A 17,265-nucleotide genomic window follows, 5' to 3' on the forward strand; every position below is an offset into this window, starting at 1 on the left:
AGGCAGGAAACCCTTTGTCCAAGCTGCCCTCGCTGGAAGGACTCCCAGCAGCAGGAGGTCAGACTTGTGTCTGTGGTGGCAGCATCCATTTTGTGATGCTGAGGCTCTGTTTAACTTTAACCGGGGTACAGGCTAGGTACATGTCGTGTCCCTCTAGAAGGGTGGAATGCTACCCCCGTCGCCAGAACTGGCGAGGGGGTAGTATAGTATTCCAATTCGTACGACACCTAACTCGACATGTTTTGATAAAGTCAAACCCAAGATAGCATTTAATCGCGAGGTTGATAATGCACTTAAGAGTATATGGTATGGCAATATCATGAAACAGCTAAAGGACATGGTTCCGAAAGCTGCAGACAGGCTCAGCTCATGCCAGAGCACCATCTCACATATTTCCAAGCACTCTGCCTCCAGGATTGATGAGGCCTTCCATAGGAGTGACTGATAGGAACATATGTGTCCATTTTAGGTTAGGTATAGGCATACTACACCTAAGTAAGGGGTGGTTACACCGACTTACCCCAGCTGAGTGATCAGCCAGTTGTGTCAAATATGGAGGCCAGGCCAGAGGTGGCACAATACATGCTGCAGCCCCTGGTAGGCCTTGGAAGCACCTATGCCCTGGGTACCTGGGTACACTGTTACAGGGGCCAATAAGGTGAACCAGTTCCAATTGTGTATGTACCTAAGGTACATGGAGTCCATTTTAAGGAGAGAGCAATTAGCCTGGGGCCCTGAATAGCAGGATCCCAGGCCAACTATGTCAAAAACCAGCTAAACACCAGGCAAAAAGTTTGGGGGTAACCATAGTCAGATATCCACCTTCCTACACTTGCCAGCATCCAATGTGTGTATGTGTCCTGTTTCTCCTACTTCTATTTATAGCACATTTGACTTCATGTACTGTTGCTGCAGATCCTCACTGTGCAGGAGACAACAGGCATATTTTCTGGGGAATAAGTCAGTTCTGTATAAAATCATCTACACACTTTTAAAGTTTTTAAAATAATTGTGTTGCATTTTGATGTACATGTTTGATGCTGGAATGCCCATCTTATTTCCCAAGTTTAGGTAAAACGACCCATCCAATTTCCCCAGTTTTTTGCTCTTATATGGTGCATATATCAAAATTGTGGACTTGAGATCTCTACATTGACCTAGAAAGTGTGTGGGAGATCTGTAGAGCACAAAGAGGGTGCCACAGTACAACAGAGTTCTCTTTTTGACTGTGACTAGGCAGTCTAGTGAGGGACAGGTGGTTGGACAAGGTGGGGTGGAGGAATGTTAGATCTGTCAGCCTCAGGGTGGTCTTCTCCCAAACGTTTTGCCTTTCTCCTCCATTGTTGCTGATCTAATTGTTGCTGGTCTTGAGACTCTATACACTTTACCTCTGCTGACCAGTGATAACATGCTTGCACTCTTTCCTCAAACCATGGTAGAATTGCCTTACATACATCTGGCATATTTAATTTACTTATAAGTCCATTGTAAAGTAGTACTGGATATGCTCAGGGCCTGTAAATTAAATTCTACTTGTGGGTCTGCAGTACTGATTGTGCCACCCAATCAAGTAACACTTTCAACATGACTCAGATCTGTCATTGCAGGCTGTATGTACAGTTTCAAACACCCTGTATTTACACACAGGGCTGCATACTCCCTTTAGCCAGTCTGGAGCCAGGATAAGGAAGGCATGATAATTATGAACTTCACAGCAAAACCTCTAGAAGCTTCTCCCCACTTCAAAGGCACAACTGGGTAAATATATTGGACCTCAGACACCAACTCTTCAGTACACTTCTGGGACCTGTGGATTCTCTTCCAGGAAGGACTATTGTGCTTCTGGAAGGGCCGCCACTATGGGGGAAAGCTTCTCTGAAGGACTGCTGCCATGCTGTGCGGGCCTTCTGCCCTCCTGCCTGAGTGTGAAGGACTGGACCACCATCTGTTGAAACCAGGACCCCAAAGTGCCTCTAATGGCTAGTTGGCTGGCCTCCTGATTAAAGTCTCGGTTAGTTCTGGGTGGTAAATTTCGCTCTGCTCGCGGAATTTGGGCAATTACGCGTTTCGAGGAGAACGGGAAATTGCCCAAAATTCTGCATTCCACGACTTCACAAACTTTTTGGCTTGTTCGCGTTCTCAAAATGCGTGTTCGCAAGATATTTCCCCCCGAGCACGCAAACAGCGATTGAGAACAGTAAAAAAGCATTGCGAACAAGCAATTCCGCGTGTTCGCTGAATTCCTGCATGTTCACTGAGATGTTTTGCCGTTTCGCGGAGATTTGCGTAACGCGATTACGCAAATTCCGCCCACCCCTAGCCTCGGTACAGAAAGCTCCAACAACCTTGAATCGAGCATCTGGACTATACCCTACCAAGTGGTCTCACCCAAGTCCTTACCCTTAGAAGTGGGCCTAGGGGCCTAAGGTGCTCAGCCAGCCACTCACAGATTGCCTCTGCTGCACATTGCAACCCTGAGCAGAAATAACACATCGCTGCTATGTTGATCAGTTGATCAGTTCTGTCACAAAGATCTGCATTGCATCACAGCCTTTTGCCTCATTTGAAGAGCTGCTATGCAACTTATCCTCAGTGCAGGCCCTCTCATCCCTCGTAGATGGAAAACAGCCTTTACTCTGAAATGTCAACATTGCAATACATGTACCACCCATTTTTTACAACGGAATGACTGTTGGCATGCATGTCATTACAATGCAACAGTATTTATTTACCACACGAATAATGATCATCAGTAGGTGGCAGGGCTGTACAGAGGGATTAGGGTTTAGGACTGCATATTGCAGTGTTGTAGTGTATGTCCCGGAATTATGCATCAGAAAAGTGGATTGCATGGTAAATGTATTTTTAATGTGAGTGAATGCAGTGTTGTGGTATATGTCCTGAAATTAGGCTTCAGAAAAGTAAGGAACTCACTGTACCTATGGCATCCCTCACCTTGAATTAATTACTAGTGAGAGGCAGACCTTGCCCATCTCAGACACCAATAGCAAGACCCTTCTTGAGAAATAAAAGAAAACTGTGTGCCTTACATTTAAGATGGCAGGACATGGAACATTCTCAAATAGTGGGTGACCATTGCTGCATGGCCGAAAGGCATAGGGGGCAGCCTGCGGTGTGCAGTGAGGAGAGACGGAGCCTGGCCCGCACCGATGTGGCTAAGGCTGTGCTTCTGGGTGGCATGGCATCATGACATTGAGCTTTAGACAGTGCATTGCGGGGAGGGCAGCTCTTTTTAGGAATGCAGTATGGGTGAGTCGCCATTCTGTGTGCACTTTCTGGCTATCTTTTATTTATCTTACATGCCTGCAATTAACTAAGAGAACAGATGACTATCTTTTTCAAGCTTAATGGTGCTAAGGGGTTAGCTGCTATGCTGACTTTGGTAACAGGAAGAACACCCACAGCCACACCCATGGAACACCCATGGAACACCCCTTTCACGTAAAGTGCTGCATGTAAATGGGCCATATTTACAAGGACAGAAAAAGTCATGAAGGGTGGCTTTTCCTGTCCTTGAAAATATGGAGCAGTAAGATACGCCACCAGTATGTCATAAAAAGTGAGGTACTGGTGGCGCAGGGGGCTTGTAAATCTGCCCCCAGCTCTCTATCAAATGACAAGGACTGCCTTAACCCTTTGCCTATTGACATTTGTATTTCTATTATGAGGGGATTATATTCCCAAAATATCATTGGGTATTTCCCAATCTTTGGTCCCTTGATTAACATGGATGTGATTAGAAAATATTTGAGTCTGACACATTTCTTCTGGGGAGCCAAAGCGAATGTAAAACCCAGATCTGGTGCTTTTTTCTTCTTCCACACATCCATAAGTTGATGATTTATTAAGAGATGCTGTACCGCCCAGTAAACCCTGAGTTTCCGACTTAAATAGTATCCTGGGGGTGGTGTACCCTGACTACTATCCATATGGATTTTAAGGTCTCCACACAATATCAATGGGGTCTGCCATGAGGCCAATTTACCATCAGATGACTGGTCACTGTTGGATTATTCAAATTAAACCCATAGATAGAACACAAAGTAAAAACTGAGCTATCCACCTGACAACCTTCCTAGTTTATCAACTAATTTATTTTTCTGTATAGCATGTAGCAATAAAATATAGCCCAAAGTTTCCAGTAAATGTTTCTTCTCCCCCTCTATGAACAGTATGTCTGCCCTGAGTAATTTCAGCCCTTCTGCCTCTTTCTCCCTTTTAGCCCAATCAATCAAACCACAGGCATTAATTGTGCGCATGCATACTTTCCTTACTCAAGACATTTAGATATATATCGGTCACCTCCCATCTTGTGACCATCCTTATGCTATGGTTTGAGACATAAGCATAAACTGATCTCAAAAACCAAGACTGATATTTTGCTCCTCTTTTCTTAAACCCCCATCCCAGCTCCCATTCGTTCTCTCACCTATCCCTTCCACTGCATGCCCCTCCACGCATTTTCCACCTTCCTCAACCCCCTCACCTGCCCCCACTCGCCACCTCTTCCCTCCATACGATCAATCAGACCCACTATGGTGTGAGTGATGGTTTGCGTGCTCTCCTTCCTTCCCATCACACCACCCTGGGGAAAGAGAAAAGAAAAGGACAAGCAGAAGGAACAAGATAACTCAAAAGCCATTGGGGAAACAAAATACTACTTTCTTATCCCATATACGGACCTGCAGTACCCCCAAGTCTGACTTTTCTATCATTAGATAGGTCTATGCCCCTTTGCCCAGGCATGGGTTTATCAACTGCCTTAGGGCCTGATTAAGATCTTGGTGGATGGCATACTCCGCCTCTATTTGTGAAGATATCGCGCCCACCAAATGACAAGTTCCATAGGTAAGAATGGAATTGTAATTGGAAGACGGGATATCTGTGACATTCCTGACGGGGTAACCCTGCCCGCCAAGATTGTAATCAGGCCTTTAGTCTTCAATGCCGTCCTTCAGTTAAGTGATAGCAATCAGGTCTAGTGAAACAAGAGTGTCCCTCTATGATTCATTTAGAATCTCATCATGCTTTTTCAAAGTCCACCTGTCTTAACAGAAAATTTCCGAAATACACTAGAGTAGCCCTGGGCCCAAGTTATACATTCAGCCCCAGGGGTGTTTGCGCCCACTTTGCGCCTCCTCCCTGGTATTCCATACTGGGCTGCAGATGCTTGTGCATGCCCTTCTTAAATACAGATAGCACTGGAGCACATGCTGCACCAGCCCTATCATTAAAGGGTGTTCCCTTATTTGATTGAGGGCATGACCCCATGCAGATAAGGCAATCACTTTGCCTCTGTGCCCGCGCTGTATTACTGACATAGGTGCAGAGGCAAACATGCTAATAAGAGCCGCACAGATGGCGCACCACAAAAAGGTGTCAGACTTTAAGTGGGCACCCTAAAGGTAGACCGCTAGGGGTTAGAAGGGGAGTACGATGGCCCCTCAGGCATCCGGATGCAGGTGGGCACAGTCACTCACTGCATATACCTGCAAGAGTATCACTAACTCCCCTTAAAAGTGCAGGTGTGTTGCTACCTGCACAGAAAAACACAGAGCATTATTTAAGCAGTTGCTCTGTGTTTTATTACAAGGCGCTGCCCATTGGCAGCACAAGTTCATAAGGGATCCCGAAGACACTAGACTCTGCTTCCAGGAATGAATGAAGAACGTGGCAGCCTGGATGAAAGACAGCTGTTTGAAGCTCAACTCAGAGAAAACTGAGGTCCTTATCCTTAGACCCTGCACCTGCCTGGGAGAATTCCTGGTGGCCCTTGGCAATCCGCCCACCCCTACTGACCACGCATGAAACCTCGTCATCATCCTCGACTCCTCCATCTCTATGAACCGCCAGATCAACGCGGTTGATTCCACTAGTTTCAACTGCCTGTGCATCCTGCACAAGACCTCCAAATGGATACCCCCCAACTGCAGAAGGACCATTACCCACGCACTCATAACTAGCAGACTGGACTATGGCAACGCCCTATACGCTGGATTCAACAGAACGGAATACTCCAAGAACCCCATAGCTCCTCCAGCTTTCAAGAAATAGCAAAGAAGCTCCCTTAGAGTGAGGGTATGACTCCCTTGCACTCTGCAGGCACCGATCCAAGTCCAGTTTGTTGGCATACTGCTCCCTGACAACCTCGATGGAGCAAAAGGGAGGGATCACTTGTCCTGCGTGAACCAGGGTATGCAGGAGATCGAACAACGGTGTCTCCAAAAATTAAACCCTCATGCACGTGTAGGGTAGCGTTGCGTGGTAAGCGGTATATCTTGATTCTCCGCTTTGCTGACACGTGTGTGCATAATCATCGGGTTTTGCGGTATGCAGCCTCCACCAGGAGGATCTTACCCTCGGTAAAAACAGTAGTGACCCAGTGATGTGGAGGGAGTGTAGGACAGTAAAAATCCCCCGGATACCCAGTAAATGGACTTTTATTAGATCTGGGTTCGGGTGGATCCCATTAGGGGAATGCTCCAATCATGTGCGCTCTGTTGAAAAAGATTAAGTTTTCAGGACGCACTAGCATTCAAAAATGATTTAAAATGGCCAACATGTTTCAGCCCTCTATGCCGTGAATCGGACTTTAGGGCTTTCTTCAGGACCCGTGGTGAAAGGTGATAGTGATGCTAAACTATTAAATTTATAGCAAGCAAGTGTGTAGAAAAAGGGAAACTTTCAACCTGTTTCTTTGTTCTCGAGGTCGCGATGTACCTATAGTTCAAACATAATAATAAGGGACACACACAAACATACACAAATACAAAAGAAAGGGTAAGGGAGACACATAATGTAGTGAATTCACTACTAATAAATGCAGTTTGTTGCAACTTAAGATAGCAATACTTCGTAACCCCCAGTAATTGGCAGTGTCAACTCTCTCTTTCTCCAGCAAGCTGATGCATGCAAAAAGTGGTTCATAGATAGTAAATCATACTCATATGGCAATTTTTTGGGTTAAAGAAACCCCACCACTTGGAGGACTATCGTGATAAGTCACAAGTGGTAATTGTTTGTCATGTGGCATGCAGTCAATACTCATTCATAAGTGCAATTTCCAATATCTTTCGTATGAAATGGAATGCCCCGCGTAGTGAAAATCTTTCATACCGCCGTGCTCTGTGCGTCAGATTCATACCTAGAATAAACAATAGTTACACCTCCTTTCATTGTAACCGGGGCATATATATATTCATATGTAAATGCTATGCCAGTAGAATAGTACCTGTCCACTAGGACGATTTCGGTGATGAATCGTGATATGTGGCCATTGTATTTCAAACATCACATGCAGGATTCTTCATTCGTGAAAGAAATCTCTAATACATTACAGTGTGGGGCTAATAATGGTTGCTTAACGTAGTGACGATAACATGCCGATGTGCTTATGTGCGCCCTCCGCGCCAAAATCATACCTGAGATATATATTAGTTATACCTCCTTCGGGTGTGGCAAGGGCTTCGAGGGGGCTAGACGGAAGGAATAACGCACTGTTAGCGTGAGGCCTGGCTCGGTATACTTGCGGTTTAGTTGCTGCAGGGTCTCGTAGAGATACCTAACGCTCCTGTCCTCGCGCTTCGCGTTGCGCTTCTGCTGCCTCTTGCGACCCGGAAGTAGCAGTGATGAGCTTCCGGGTCGTTTTTGTTGATATTTTCATGAAAAATAGAAAGCGGACTTAGTCGTCCCGAGAGTTTTCAATATTATGAATTTGGGAATCTTGTACTTCATGCCGCTTTTTTGTCCAAAAACGGATTTTATGAAAAAATCGATACAACCAAGGAATTTACAAAGGGGTTAATTAATTATAAATAAAAATTAATTAAATTAAAAAAAAAATTATCATATCTTTTCTAAACGGGGTAGTCAGTTTTTTGATAATGAAGGGGCACAGAATTCGTCTAGGGTGTTTACGTTATTTGTATTAGAGATGTAGTTGATATTGTTCTGAGAGGCGCTCTTCTTGGGGTTACGCTTCTCATTTCAAACTTGGAGGATGAAAGAGTAATGAATAAAAACTGGAACAAGTTTGTAGTGATCAGTTGTACAGATTTAAATTAGTAAATCCTTGTGGCCAGCAACTTATTAGCATAAAGTACACTGATCATTTTTGGTTTTTTTGCGTAGAGCAGGTTTTGGGTTGTTTCTCATTTCAAGTGTGTTCACATTCAGTACATAGTTCATCTCTGATGTTTTAGCTTCAAGGTACGGCGTGGCGGTGTCTTACATTATGAAGTAAGCTTCATGGTAGGCAGTCTTATTTCAGCACACTCAGCCACGGGATATTATCATTGAGCCCCCTGGTATCTGTCCCCAGACGGTGGACCCAACGTTGCTCTTTTTCAAAGAGGATTCTTTCTGCGTTGCTGTCCTTAGTGTCCAGTGTCTCTAGGATGACCCAACTGAGGTCATCCACTGTGTGGTTTTTTTCAAAAAATGACTAGCCATCTTGGTTGTGGTTTTTTTGCATTTGACATTGCTTCTGTGCTCAACGATCCTTTGTTTGGCTTTTCTGCAAGTCATGCCAATATAATGCAGTTGGCAAGGGCAGGTGATCATGTAAATTACATGGCTCGTGTTGCAGTTTGTGTGTCTCAGCATTCTCCATTTGAGGTTTGGGAGTAGTTGTAACTCCTTTGTTGGTTGGGTCAGTTTACACACTGAACAAGAACCGCAGGGATAATGTCCAACAACGGGGGAGTTTTCCCACAGGGTGGATTGTTGTCCTCGTTTCTTTACAGGTGGTCTCGTGTGTACCAGGATGTCTTTTAGGTTTCTACAACGCCTGTTGGCGAATCTCGGTTTTGGCCAAGAAAGAGTGCCAGAGGTGAGGATTCTCCAATTCTTATTCACAATTTTCTTGACTTTGTCAGTTACCGGGCTGTAGGTCGTGACACAGGTAGTGAGATCCTCAGGTTCTGTTTTTGGAAAGGTCTCTAGGAGGCTTTCTCTGTTCTGATGTCGGGCTCTTTTCTTGCATTTATTTACCACTCGTCTTGGATAGTCTCGATGTTGGAGTTTGGTGCACAGATCTTGTGCTTGCGCCCGGTATTCAGTGTTCTTGCTGCAGTTCCTCCGCAATCTGAGGAACTGACTGTAGGGAAGATTTTCCCTCAAAGGGCGCGGATGGAAGCTCTTGAAGGAGAGAAGACTATTCTTTGCTGTTTGTTTGAAAAAGGTGCGTGTTTGCAGATGTCCTTCTTCTGCATATATTGTGATGTCCAGGAAGTCAAGGCTATTTTTATCTGCACTGTAAGTGAACTTCAGACAGTTGTCTTTTGTGTTCAGCCATTCGTGGAAGTCTTTTAGGTCATCTTCACTGCCTGTCCAGATCAGCAGGATGTCGTCAATATACCGCTTCCAAAGCAGTATATGACGGATATAAGGATTTGTTTCTGTGTGTATATGAGTGCCCTCAAAGGTGCTTACATATAGCCCGGCCACGCTCGGGGCAAAGGTACTACCCATCGATGTCCCATGGCGTTGTAGGTATAGTGTCTCTTTGTATAGAAAGTGATTTTCTGTCAACGCCATGCGGCAACATTCTAAGACGAAGTGTCTAGGCGTTTTGTATGTCCAGTCCTTCTCAAAGAGGATTTGTTCAAGCATATCTAGGGTCTCTCGTTGTGGTAGACTTGTGTAAAGACTTTCCACATCGAGTCCTACAAGCATCATGGTATCTGGTGAATATTCTACATCTTTCAGCAGGTTCAGAAGATGTCGCGTGTCTTTTAAGTAGGTGGGTGTACTCTGGACCAATGGTTTGAGGTAATGATCAGCAAACTGCGAGAGAGGCTCTAAAACTGACCCAATGCCTGACACTATAGGTCGTCCTGGGGGTGGCATTCGGGCCTTATGAATTTTTGGCAGTGAGTAGAAGTAAGGAATTTTCGGGTTTTTTGCTACTAGAAAATCAGCTTCTTTTTTGGAAAGCCAGTCATGAGCTTCTGCTTCTTCGATCATCATTTGTATTTCTCTCTGTAGCCTCGGGGTTGGATCCATGGATAGTTTTTTGTAGAATTTTTCATCTGAGAGGAGATCAAGGCACTGCTTGTCATAGCCTTCTGCAGACAGGAGGACTACCCCTCCTCCTTTGTCGGCTGGTTTTATAATGATTTGGCCGTCATTTTTTAATTCATCCAACGCTATCTGTTCAGCTCTCGTTATGTTGTGAAACGGTTTCCTTTGGTCGGATGATAAATCATCTACTTCTCTCATGATGGCCTGCTCAAAGGTTGCGATTTCTATCGGAACTTGAGAGGGCAAAGGGCAGAAAGTGGACTTGTTCCTCAATGAGGTATCTCCCTCGGGGACGTACTTAGGTTGATCCTTAAAAAAGGCTTTCAGTTTTAAGGTTCGGCAGAATTCTGCCAGTTCGCATTTTATTTTGAAGACGTCTGTTTTCGGGGTGGGGACGAATCCTAGGCCTTTATTGAGGACATCCTCCTGTTCTTTGGTTAAGACTTTGTCGGTCAGATTTACGATGAGGGAACAGTGTTGGCTTTTGTCACACTCCTCGTTTGAACCTGTCGGGTCTGGTCCGACCAGGTTACACCTCGGTTCTTTCCTCGTTGTTGTTGTTGGCCCCTCCCTAAAAAAGGAACCCTGGGTGTGAAATTTTGTCCTTGTTGTTGGGGTCCTTGATGGTTCATGGGTGGGGGGCCCGCGAAAAATGGGTTCATCCAACCTTGAAAATGTGGGTTGAAGGGTTGGAAAGGGATTCCTTGGTGATCTACTTGGAAGAAAGGAGGGCGCCATGTGCTCCTGCCTCGTCGATTGTTCCTCCTGTTTTGTGGTCTTCCTCTGTTGTGATTGGAAGAATCATCTCCACTCTGGTCTGATCCATCAACCGAGGACCCACTGGTTGACCCATAGTTTGATGCATTGTCATTAAATTTGTGGTCCTTACTACTATACGGATGGATGCGTTCAAGTGAAAACCTCTTCAGTTCTTTTGCTAGTTTTTGTAGCTTGGTCTGTGTAAGATACTCTTGAGTGTCATCCATTTCTTTATTAATCTCTTCAAGTCTTTTTTTGTAGATGGTTACATTTACTGTATTGTTCAATTTTGTCTCAAGAATTTGAATTTTGACAGTAAGTTCATCTGTCAGTCTTGATGCTGTCTTGATTATTAGGACTAAATAGTCCCTTGTACACTTCCAAGATATGGCCGACCAGTCTTTTCTAAAGGCCAAGTCTTTCAGAAAAATGCGTGGGGCGTTGGTAACCCAGAGGCCTCTGGGAGCTGCATTTACCCTTAGGTATTCCGTCATGATGATGCCGTGGACGGCAGTTCTTACTTGTTCCTTTTTTACTTCGGTTAGTTCATCCCAGTCTGTGGTGCTGGCTAGAGTCTGAGTGAGGTCACTATCCAAAAAACGTAGAGGTTTTGCTAGTATGGCATCGATCTCTTCGGTTGTGTAGCTTAGTCCGAAGTTTTCAGCCATGGTTGGTTCGTACCAAGGCAGTAGGCTCAATCTGGTAGTGTTTACCAGAGAGTCTTAATCTTAAGAATTCTCCCACAGCTGTGCGCTGCTTAGGATATGCTAATCAATTGGAGGGGGAGAAGGAAAATACTGATCCCTCAGTTTCCTTGGGTAATTACAAATAATCAAAAGGGAGGGATCACTTGTCCTGCGTGAACCAGGGTATGCAGGAGATCGAACAACGGTGTCTCCAAAAATTAAACCCTCATGCACGTGTAGGGTAGCGTTGCGTGGTAAGCGGTATATCTTGATTCTCCGCTTTGCTGACACGTGTGTGCATAATCATCGGGTTTTGCGGTATGCAGCCTCCACCAGGAGGATCTTACCCTCGGTAAAAACAGTAGTGACCCAGTGATGTGGAGGGAGTGTAGGACAGTAAAAATCCCCCGGATACCCAGTAAATGGACTTTTATTAGATCTGGGTTCGGGTGGATCCCATTAGGGGAATGCTCCAATCATGTGCGCTCTGTTGAAAAAGATTAAGTTTTCAGGACGCACTAGCATTCAAAAATGATTTAAAATGGCCAACATGTTTCAGCCCTCTATGCCGTGAATCGGACTTTAGGGCTTTCTTCAGGACCCGTGGTGAAAGGTGATAGTGATGCTAAACTATTAAATTTATAGCAAGCAAGTGTGTAGAAAAAGGGAAACTTTCAACCTGTTTCTTTGTTCTCGAGGTCGCGATGTACCTATAGTTCAAACATAATAATAAGGGACACACACAAACATACACAAATACAAAAGAAAGGGTAAGGGAGACACATAATGTAGTGAATTCACTACTAATAAATGCAGTTTGTTGCAACTTAAGATAGCAATACTTCGTAACCCCCAGTAATTGGCAGTGTCAACTCTCTCTTTCTCCAGCAAGCTGATGCATGCAAAAAGTGGTTCATAGATAGTAAATCATACTCATATGGCAATTTTTTGGGTTAAAGAAACCCCACCACTTGGAGGACTATTGTGATAAGTCACAAGTGGTAATTGTTTGTCATGTGGCATGCAGTCAATACTCATTCATAAGTGCAATTTCCAATATCTTTCGTATGAAATGGAATGCCCCGCGTAGTGAAAATCTTTCATACCGCCGTGCTCTGTGCGTCAGATTCATACCTAGAATAAACAATAGTTACACCTCCTTTCATTGTAACCGGGGCATATATATATTCATATGTAAATGCTATGCCAGTAGAATAGTACCTGTCCACTAGGACGATTTCGGTGATGAATCGTGATATGTGGCCATTGTATTTCAAACATCACATGCAGGATTCTTCATTCGTGAAAGAAATCTCTAATACATTACAGTGTGGGGCTAATAATGGTTGCTTAACGTAGTGACGATAACATGCCGATGTGCTTATGTGCGCCCTCCGCGCCAAAATCATACCTGAGATATATATTAGTTATACCTCCTTCGGGTGTGGCAAGGGCTTCGAGGGGGCTAGACGGAAGGAATAACGCACTGTTAGCGTGAGGCCTGGCTCGGTATACTTGCGGTTTAGTTGCTGCAGGGTCTCGTAGAGATACCTAACGCTCCTGTCCTCGCGCTTCGCGTTGCGCTTCTGCTGCCTCTTGCGACCCGGAAGTAGCAGTGATGAGCTTCCGGGTCGTTTTTGTTGATATTTTCATGAAAAATAGAAAGCGGACTTAGTCGTCCCGAGAGTTTTCAATATTATGAATTTGGGAATCTTGTACTTCATGCCGCTTTTTTGTCCAAAAACGGATTTTATGAAAAAATCGATACAACCAAGGAATTTACAAAGGGGTTAATTAATTATAAATAAAAATTAATTAAATTAAAAAAAAATTATCATATCTTTTCTAAACGGGGTAGTCAGTTTTTTGATAATGAAGGGGCACAGAATTCGTCTAGGGTGTTTACGTTATTTGTATTAGAGATGTAGTTGATATTGTTCTGAGAGGCGCTCTTCTTGGGGTTACGCTTCTCATTTCAAACTTGGAGGATGAAAGAGTAATGAATAAAAACTGGAACAAGTTTGTAGTGATCAGTTGTACAGATTTAAATTAGTAAATCCTTGTGGCCAGCAACTTATTAGCATAAAGTACACTGATCATTTTTGTTTTTTTTGCGTAGACAGGTTTTGGGTTGTTTCTCATTTCAAGTGTGTTCACATTCAGTACATAGTTCATCTCTGATGTTTTAGCTTCAAGGTACGGCGTGGCGGTGTCTTACATTATGAAGTAAGCTTCATGGTAGGCAGTCTTATTTCAGCACACTCAGCCACGGGATATTATCATTGAGCCCCCTGGTATCTGTCCCCAGACGGTGGACCCAACGTTGCTCTTTTTCAAAGAGGATTCTTTCTGCGTTGCTGTCCTTAGTGTCCAGTGTCTCTAGGATGACCCAACTGAGGTCATCCACTGTGTGGTTTTTTTCCAAAAAATGACTAGCCATCTTGGTTGTGGTTTTTTTGCATTTGACATTGCTTCTGTGCTCAACGATCCTTTGTTTGGCTTTTCTGCAAGTCATGCCAATATAATGCAGTTGGCAAGGGCAGGTGATCATGTAAATTACATGGCTCGTGTTGCAGTTTGTGTGTCTCAGCATTCTCCATTTGAGGTTTGGGAGTAGTTGTAACTCCTTTGTTGGTTGGGTCAGTTTACACACTGAACAAGAACCGCAGGGATAATGTCCAACAACGGGGGAGTTTTCCCACAGGTTGGATTGTTGTCCTCGTTTCTTTACAGGTGGTCTCGTGTGTACCAGGATGTCTTTTAGGTTTCTACAACGCCTGTTGGCGAATCTCGGTTTTGGCCAAGAAAGAGTGCCAGAGGTGAGGATTCTCCAATTCTTATTCACAATTTTCTTGACTTTGTCAGTTACCGGGCTGTAGGTCGTGACACAGGTAGTGAGATCCTCAGGTTCTGTTTTTGGAAAGGTCTCTAGGAGGCTTTCTCTGTTCTGATGTCGGGCTCTTTTCTTGCATTTATTTACCACTCGTCTTGGATAGTCTCGATGTTGGAGTTTGGTGCACAGATCTTGTGCTTGCGCCCGGTATTCAGTGTTCTTGCTGCAGTTCCTCCGCAATCTGAGGAACTGACTGTAGGGAAGATTTTCCCTCAAAGGGCGCGGATGGAAGCTCTTGAAGGAGAGAAGACTATTCTTTGCTGTTTGTTTGAAAAAGGTGCGTGTTTGCAGATGTCCTTCTTCTGCATATATTGTGATGTCCAGGAAGTCAAGGCTATTTTTATCTGCACTGTAAGTGAACTTCAGACAGTTGTCTTTTGTGTTCAGCCATTCGTGGAAGTCTTTTAGGTCATCTTCACTGCCTGTCCAGATCAGCAGGATGTCGTCAATATACCGCTTCCAAAGCAGTATATGACGGATATAAGGATTTGTTTCTGTGTGTATATGAGTGCCCTCAAAGGTGCTTACATATAGCCCGGCCACGCTCGGGGCAAAGGTACTACCCATCGATGTCCCATGGCGTTGTAGGTATAGTGTCTCTTTGTATAGAAAGTGATTTTCTGTCAACGCCATGCGGCAACATTCTAAGACGAAGTGTCTAGGCGTTTTGTATGTCCAGTCCTTCTCAAAGAGGATTTGTTCAAGCATATCTAGGGTCTCTCGTTGTGGTAGACTTGTGTAAAGACTTTCCACATCGAGTCCTACAAGCATCATGGTATCTGGTGAATATTCTACATCTTTCAGCAGGTTCAGAAGATGTCGCGTGTCTTTTAAGTAGGTGGGTGTACTCTGGACCAATGGTTTGAGGTAATGATCAGCAAACTGCGAGAGAGGCTCTAAAACTGACCCAATGCCTGACACTATAGGTCGTCCTGGGGGTGGCATTCGGGCCTTATGAATTTTTGGCAGTGAGTAGAAGTAAGGAATTTTCGGGTTTTTTGCTACTAGAAAATCAGCTTCTTTTTTGGAAAGCCAGTCATGAGCTTCTGCTTCTTCGATCATCATTTGTATTTCTCTCTGTAGCCTCGGGGTTGGATCCATGGATAGTTTTTTGTAGAATTTTTCATCTGAGAGGAGATCAAGGCACTGCTTGTCATAGCCTTCTGCAGACAGGAGGACTACCCCTCCTCCTTTGTCGGCTGGTTTTATAATGATTTGGCCGTCATTTTTTAATTCATCCAACGCTATCTGTTCAGCTCTCGTTATGTTGTGAAACGGTTTCCTTTGGTCGGATGATAAATCATCTACTTCTCTCATGATGGCCTGCTCAAAGGTTGCGATTTCTATCGGAACTTGAGAGGGCAAAGGGCAGAAAGTGGACTTGTTCCTCAATGAGGTATCTCCCTCGGGGACGTACTTAGGTTGATCCTTAAAAAAGGCTTTCAGTTTTAAGGTTCGGCAGAATTCTGCCAGTTCGCATTTTATTTTGAAGACGTCTGTTTTCGGGGTGGGGACGAATCCTAGGCCTTTATTGAGGACATCCTCCTGTTCTTTGGTTAAGACTTTGTCGGTCAGATTTACGATGAGGGAACAGTGTTGGCTTTTGTCACACTCCTCGTTTGAACCTGTCGGGTCTGGTCCGACCAGGTTACACCTCGGTTCTTTCCTCGTTGTTGTTGTTGGCCCCTCCCTAAAAAAGGAACCCTGGGTGTGAAATTTTGTCCTTGTTGTTGGGGTCCTTGATGGTTCATGGGTGGGGGGCCCGCGAAAAATGGGTTCATCCAACCTTGAAAATGTGGGTTGAAGGGTTGGAAAGGGATTCCTTGGTGATCTACTTGGAAGAAAGGAGGGCGCCATGTGCTCCTGCCTCGTCGATTGTTCCTCCTGTTTTGTGGTCTTCCTCTGTTGTGATTGGAAGAATCATCTCCACTCTGGTCTGATCCATCAACCGAGGACCCACTGGTTGACCCATAGTTTGATGCATTGTCATTAAATTTGTGGTCCTTACTACTATACGGATGGATGCGTTCAAGTGAAAACCTCTTCAGTTCTTTTGCTAGTTTTTGTAGCTTGGTCTGTGTAAGATACTCTTGAGTGTCATCCATTTCTTTATTAATCTCTTCAAGTCTTTTTTTGTAGATGGTTACATTTACTGTATTGTTCAATTTTGTCTCAAGAATTTGAATTTTGACAGTAAGTTCATCTGTCAGTCTTGATGCTGTCTTGATTATTAGGACTAAATAGTCCCTTGTACACTTCCAAGATATGGCCGACCAGTCTTTTCTAAAGGCCAAGTCTTTCAGAAAAATGCGTGGGGCGTTGGTAACCCAGAGGCCTCTGGGAGCTGCATTTACCCTTAGGTATTCCGTCATGATGATGCCGTGGACGGCAGTTCTTACTTGTTCCTTTTTTACTTCGGTTAGTTCATCCCAGTCTGTGGTGCTGGCTAGAGTCTGAGTGAGGTCACTATCCAAAAAACGTAGAGGTTTTGCTAGTATGGCATCGATCTCTTCGGTTGTGTAGCTTAGTCCGAAGTTTTCAGCCATGGTTGGTTTGTGCCAAGGCAGTAGGCTCAATCTGGTAGTGTTTACCAGAGAGTCTTAATCTTAAGAATTCTCCCACAGCTGTGCGCTGCTTAGGATATGCTAATCAATTGGAGGGGGAGAAGGAAAATACTGATCCCTCAGTTTCCTTGGGTAATTACAAATAATCAAAAGGGAGGGATCACTTGTCCTGCGTGAACCAGGGTATGCAGGAGATCGAACAACGGTGTCTCCAAAAATTAAACCCTCATGCACGTGTAGGGTAGCGTTGCGTGGTAAGCGGTATATCTTGATTCTCCGCTTTGCTGACACGTGTGTGCATAATCATCGGGTTTTGCGG

Source organism: Lissotriton helveticus, chromosome 8 (assembly GCF_964261635.1).
Source record: "Lissotriton helveticus chromosome 8, aLisHel1.1, whole genome shotgun sequence".
Taxonomy (NCBI): Eukaryota; Metazoa; Chordata; class Amphibia; order Caudata; family Salamandridae; genus Lissotriton; species Lissotriton helveticus.